General features: G+C 42.7%; 1 long non-coding RNA gene across 1 annotated transcript; it reads right to left on the minus strand.

The window, feature by feature from the left end:
• Positions 1 to 4,942: 4,942 nt before the first annotated feature.
• On the minus strand, positions 4,943 to 5,553 carry LOC127907655 (uncharacterized). The gene is made up of 3 exons (XR_008065351.1): positions 5,452 to 5,553; positions 5,140 to 5,399; positions 4,943 to 5,088 (listed from the first exon to the last, which is right to left on the minus strand). It is a non-coding gene; the product is annotated as an uncharacterized LOC127907655 (long non-coding RNA).
• Between the last annotated feature and the right edge of the window lie 1,454 nt (positions 5,554 to 7,007).

Consider the following 7,007-nt stretch of genomic DNA (forward strand, 5'->3'; position numbering starts at 1 on the left):
GCAATCATTCGGTATTACTAGCAGCATTAACCAGGTTCCCCTCTGCGTTGGGCCTCCTCCTGAAGGAAGGCATTCCATTAGAATATCTCTGATTAATTGAGATGGAGGATTTGCACGTTGCATCGCAGTAGAATGTTAACCAACCAGAAATGTACTTCTTGGTCGGGATCCGAGATGTTCTGTGATCTCAGTACACCTAAATGGGACGGTGTAGAGAAATGCATTATCACAGGGCTTCCTCAGTCAGCTTTTCTGCCCAGTGACCCATCTTAAGCCTTTAATAATGTCTTCTGACCCATCAGATAAATAAGCTCATGTCTCTAACCACATCCCAGAGTTGAGCCACAGAATTAGAATATCTCTACCGTCCCTCATTTGAATACCTAACCTTGATCTAAAATTAGACAGTACCCATCTAGGTTTTACCTCTGAGAGCATCTTCCTTTACATTAATTATGCATGTTCCCCTACACATTTACAAAATATTGTGGTATTAAATCAAATGCAAATAAAAACCCATCATTTGGTTAACACTGCATCAACACTAGCTGGGTATTAAATTGAACATATGTATATTTCTTAGATTGGATTCCACTTCACTCTCTGCTGGCTCAAGTCCATCAGACTTGGTCGCCATTCTGATCTTCATCATCACAATCATCAAGTATTTTACTTCTAAAAATGACAGCTGACATACAGGTTGGCACTAACAGCTGAAACTGAGCGGAGCCTACATCAACTTGGCCTCATCCTGATGAGGGGGTAGAGTACATTTCATCAACAAAGCAGTGGGAGACATCATTCTTACTTAGTGCTGGTATGGCACTGATATGGTTAAATCCCTGGGTTTAATACGTTGCCATGGAAATGTACGTTGCACATCAGTCAGACACGCTCCCCGCGGTGCGTACGATCAGTGTCAAAGGAAGCTGTGAAAAACAGTTCATATGTTTCTTAATGGCAGCAATTAACTAAATTGATTGAAGGCGCATCAATTTCTTCTCTACTGTCAGTACAAACACACACACACATATGCAATGTAAAGAGGCATGAACATGCACACACACACACACACACACGCACACGCACACGCACACACACACCCACACACACACACACACACACACACACACACACACACACACACACACACACACACACACACACACACACACACACGCACACGCACACACACACACGCACACGCACACACACACACACGCGCGCTATTTCCACGACATTAACGTCACGAACTGCTATTTCCATGAGAATAAAGTCTGAAGCTATGAAAGTGAAAGGACAGAGATCAGAGGCTTAGAGAAAAGATAACTAAGGCTGTTTCCCTCATTTGAATACCTAACCTTGATCTAAAATTAGACAGTACCCATCTAGGTTTTACCTCTGAGAGCATCTTCCTTTACATGAATTATGCATGTTCCCCTACACATTTACACCGGAGATAATGATTGTAAGAGGGAGACATACTATAGGGCTATATGCCTTCCTCAGATGACTCCATCACTTTGCATGGTGTTTCATCAGTTTACTATGAGGCTCTTTCATTTTACTGCATTGAATGCATTTTCCTAACAGAATTCTGATCTAACAGATTAAACATCAGTTAACAGTGTAATCAAAATATTGTGGTATTAAATCAAATGCAAATAAAAACCTATAGTATCAAGTAATAGGGCAGGGACCTAATACAAGCTGGGTGCAATACAGACAGACTGCTGTTGCAGAGTTTGAAGAAATGTGTTGGAATGTGTTGGATCACCATGGATACCAGTGAAAGTTTTAACTACAGAGATCCCATGAGGTTTTTAATATTATCCCTGTCTGTTATAGCTGTCCCCCCACCAATAATTCACTAAGGAGGCTATACCACACCATAGGTTGTGCGTGTGTGTGTGTGTGTGCGTGTGTGTGTGTGCGTGTGCGTGTGTGTGTGTCTGTGTGCGTGTGCGCGTGCGTGTGTGTGTGTGTGTGTGTGTGTGCGTGTGTGTGTGTGTGAGAGAGAGAGAGAGAGAAAGAGTGAGAGAGAGAGAGAGAAGAGAGAGAGAGAGAGAGAGAGAGAGAGAGAGAGAGAGAGAGAGAGAGAGAGAGAGAGAGAGAGAGAGAGAGAGAGAGAGAGAGAGAGAGAGAGAGAGAGAGAGAGAGAGAGAGAGAGAGAGAGAGAGAGAGAGAGTAAGAGAGAAAGAGAGAAAGAGAGAGAGGGCAAATGAATAAGAGAGAGCCTTGTGAGTGATACCGTACCTTCAGAATTAGAAAAGCAGTTTTGCATCCACCCCTCACCTCACCAATACCATACAAAAGAAGAAAATCCTGCATGTGACACTCATTCACAGCTCCTTCACCCTTGACCCTGTCAAAGTAACATATAGTAAGAGTGCTGAGAGGTAACATGAGAAAGCTTTGAGGAATATCAATTCGGCTGAGCACTAAGAGCCCCGGAGGATCTGAAGTCACAATTATCCATGCACCATTTCCCACCGCTCTGCCACACACACCCTTACACACGCAACCACTGACACAAACATACTCTCCTTCTCTTGACAGCACATCACACTGACTTTACATTTACATTTACATGACTTTCTCTTCTGTATTATTTGGTTTTCTGGCCTATGAATATATCGATTCTAGAAGGATCCTGATTGTGGCATACTCAAAATATACTCGGCTCATCTTTCAATTTCTTCATAGAAATGTTGCAATTCTCCACACAAGCCTTTTTTCTGCAACCTAAATCACATGAATTATACCCACGGCGATTACATCCAAGGGACTTCTAAAGATGTGTTTAGATTAAGGGATGGAATTATGAAAATGAATGGATTAAAGAACATCTTGCAGAATCTCATGAGTCATACCAACATTAATATATTCTCCGTTCTATGTTTCTATTAATATATTCACTTCACCCCACCCGATTTCTCTCCGCGAATTCTTTACGCACGAAGTTCTCCCCGCTCCCCCTCGCCTTCCCCCTTACTGTCCAATGAGACACAGATAATTTATTAAACTACCGTGTCTCGTCCAATCATGACAGTCCTGTTGAGCCATGTGACCTGAAGTCCTCCTGTCTCAACACAGGCCGGGTGGACTTCGATTCAGACGTGGGCAGCACAGCGATACTACGGAATGGGATGCGGTGAGAATGCCACTGTGGCAGACTTCAAGGAATCCGTCTACAGTTGAGAATTGATGCTCAATATCAAATAACATATATATTTTTAAAGGAGCTTTCATCCAGCTGCTTTGCAGGAATAGAAATGATTCGTAAGTATTGCAATTATTTATCTTGTGACTATATTTTCAGTGTTTTTTGTTTCTTTTCAATTACATATATACGCATGTTTCGAATAAAAAAATCTATAAAAACAAATTCCAAATCATGTAGAATATTGTTTATATCCAGAAATCAGGAAAATAACATATTGTAGGCTATTGTTTATAACGGATGCAGAATATAGTTACGGTTTCCATGCGTTTAACGCACACCACCTTCTTGGAAGCTACATTGTCGTTGAGAGAAAATGAGTGAGCTATATCAATGCAATGAAACTATCTGCTGATATGAATTAACCGTTAACCATGGAGACTGGTCGGTTTAGCACTTCCTTTAATAAATAAATACGTGCGCTTAAACTCGGTGACCTCTAGGAGGGTGCTTATCCGCCCGCCAGTCTGGGATCGGCACGCTCGAGCTCCCGTTATTGGCGGCTATAAAGAACCGGGACAACTCGTGAGCACGTCTCGAATTGACATCAGCGCCTATGCTTCCTATATCTTATTATGCATGTCCGATTAATTGCTCACTATCTATTTTATAAGGATTCTGGCACATCTGCGCACATCGACCAATGCAACTTTTTCGTAAAGTTCTGGATTAGCCTATTATGCCTTTGTCCATATGTCGAAAGCGTTTCTCTGTTTGTTTTGGGTTTAATCTAATCCAATACATCAACATTCATTTCAATTTGAACCATTGTTTGAATAAATAGGCAATATTTTTCTCCTCTCAAAGTGGCGGGTTGCAATTGATATTGAGAAACCTCAGCATTTTAATCAGCGTGTGAACTCTGGAAGCTATCAGCTGACAGAATACAGATGTGCAGTACAAGAGTTACATTAAACCCGTATGCCACAATGAGCATTGGATTTTATAGAAGCTCATTCCCGCCACAATTGTTTTTTTAATGGCTGTACTATCGCAACATTTCGAGATATGTAAATCAGAGTTTCGAGATAGTATCTCACATTTTTGGGGATAGTATCTCAAAATGTGGAGATACTATCTGAAGATGTTGAGATACTAAGTCGAAATGTCGAGATACCTACTGTAAATCAAAATGTGGGATACTAGAACATACATATAGTATTTGTGTCTTCATTTGGAGCGTTATTTCCATCTATCCACGTTGCAGACATCGGCACAGCAGGGTCGCTGGAAAATGTATGACAAATTGGCATTTGCCCCAAATCTTAATCTGTGCTTCAGTCTGATCAACTGTAGCCTACTGACAACAACCACAGCTGCAGGTAGCCTAGAGAAGCATATTAACTGATTCGAACAAATCTGGTCCCATCATAGCCCATATAAAACTGTTTTACAGATTATTTATTACTGTCATACCCTACAACTAAAGTCCAGAGTTTTACCTAGTTAGGTTAGCCTACCAGTTCACAGAAAACTCTGGGCCCCAGGAAAACACTCCTGTGATGACACCTCTGAAATGACCACACAATGTTACAAATTAAGAAACGTGTCCTATAAGTTTGAGAAAGTAAATTGCATTTTTTACTTAGGCATCTTGAAATTTCGACTTGGTATCTCGCAATTTTGAACTAGTATCTGGAAATGTTGAAATGATGAGGTAGTATCTAGAAATCTTGAGATAGTATTGATTTTATTTTTTAAAATGGGGCCAGAATGGGCTTCTAAAGGATTTAAATGAACCATCCCATCCACAACAATAGTTTATCAGGGCCATAATAAAGTCAAACCTATAGAGAGCCTCATGGTCTGGAACCTATAGAGAGCCTCATGGTCTGGAACCTATAGAGAGCCTCATGGTCTGGAACCTATAGAGAGCCTCATGGTCTGGAACCTATAGAGAGCCTCATGGTCTGGACCTATAGAGAGCCTCATGGTCTGGAACCTATAGAGAGCCTCATGGTCTGGAACCTATAGAGAGCCTCATGGTCTGGAACCTATAGAGAGCCTCATGGTCTGGAACCTATAGAGAGCCTCATGGTCTGGAACCTATAGAGAGCCTCATGGTCTGGAACCTATAGAGAGCCTCATGGTCTGGAACCTATAGAGAGCCTCATGGTCTGGAACCTATAGAGAGCCTCATGGTCTGGAACCTATAGAGAGCCTCATGGTCTGGAACCTATAGAGAGCCTCATGGTCTGGAACCAATAGAGAGCCTCATGGTCTGGAACCTATAGAGAGCCTCATGGTCTGGAACCTATAGAGAGCCTCATGGTCTGGAACCTATAGAGAGCCTCATGGTCTGGAACCTATAGAGAGCCTCATGGTCTGGAACCAATAGAGAGCCTCATGGTCTGGAACCTATAGAGAGCCTCATGGTCTGGAACCAATAGAGAGCCTCATGGTCTGGAACCTATAGAGAGCCTCATGATCTGGAACTTATAGAGAGCCTCATGGTCTGGAACCTATAGAGAGCCTCATGATCTGGAACTTATAGAGAGCCTCATGGTCTGGACACACCAGCTTTGTCTACAGTCATACACATCCCCCGACCAACCGCAGCCCAGCCAAGCAGACGAGAGACACCTGAAGAGTTTATCAGGGCCATAATAAAGTCCAACCTATAGAGAGCCTCATGGTCTGGACACACCAGCTTTGTCTACAGTATATGTCATACACATCCCCCGACCAACCGCAGCCCAGCCAAGCAGACGAGAGACACCTGAAGTCCAGACGAATGATCAACAGAGTCTCCCTCCCTCCGTCTGTCAGTGACCACCCCCTCCCTCCCTCTCTCCGGTTACCGCACAGTCACAGGTCAGTGCACAATGTTCTCTAGTTGGTGCACCGCATTGGGCGTAGAGTGGTGGGGTGGCGGGCACACCTACGCAGACCCAGTAAGGTCCTCGTAAAAATCATGTGTTCGAGTTAGGCTAGATAAAATCAAAGAAGATCCTTAGGGTACAATACTTTCATGAATTAATGAGTGTAGTTGACAAAATGCCCACGTACAAGGAGGGAAGCTTCTTGCGCACTGCGTGTCCCACAACGTTTTTGGGATTGGAGGCAAAATAGGACCCATGTTGTGCTCTAATTGCAGGATTTTAATTGATATGCTAGGGGTTATTAGGCTACTGTTTTGTTACCATCTGTCTGCCTGTATCCTACTCACTTCAAAATGTATAAAGAAACGCAGAAATGCACATTTGTGGTTTTATGAAGTCTTGCCAATCCATTAATGTCTCTGAAAGTTGAATCGGTTAGCTATTAGTCTAGACTAAAATGGCTAATGTAGATGCATTTCTATCAGCAACCCTATTGCTTTATACCGAGGGTGTACAATGCCTGCAATGCTTTGAGGATTTTTGAAATCTAATACAAACGGCCGGAGTTCCTCTCTTTGTGCCTGCATGCAGGTTAATTAATGAGGCAATCTGCATAAATTCTTCTGCCATCTGGGTAGAGATGCTTCGTGGCAGCGGATGTTTCATGTGTGGAGTGTTTCCATATAAACGTTGATGAACAAATGCGGTAATGACTATTATATTGTTGACAGTGCATTATGCTTCACGTAATGAAAAGGACTCTGTATTTATAGCAGCAGGTAACGTAGTACAGAATAGTACACCAATGAGGTCGATTACTACTTACAGTGCTGGTGGTGGATGAACCATGGTTATTTGGAACTGGGCAGAGCAGGCCACAGTGCTGGTGGTGGATGAACCATGGTTATTTGGAACTGGGCAGAGCAGGCCACAGTGCTGGTGGTGGATGAACCATGGTTATT

The sequence above is a fragment of the Oncorhynchus keta genome, chromosome 15 (genome assembly GCF_023373465.1).
Source record: "Oncorhynchus keta strain PuntledgeMale-10-30-2019 chromosome 15, Oket_V2, whole genome shotgun sequence".
In the NCBI taxonomy this organism is placed as follows: domain Eukaryota; kingdom Metazoa; phylum Chordata; class Actinopteri; order Salmoniformes; family Salmonidae; genus Oncorhynchus; species Oncorhynchus keta.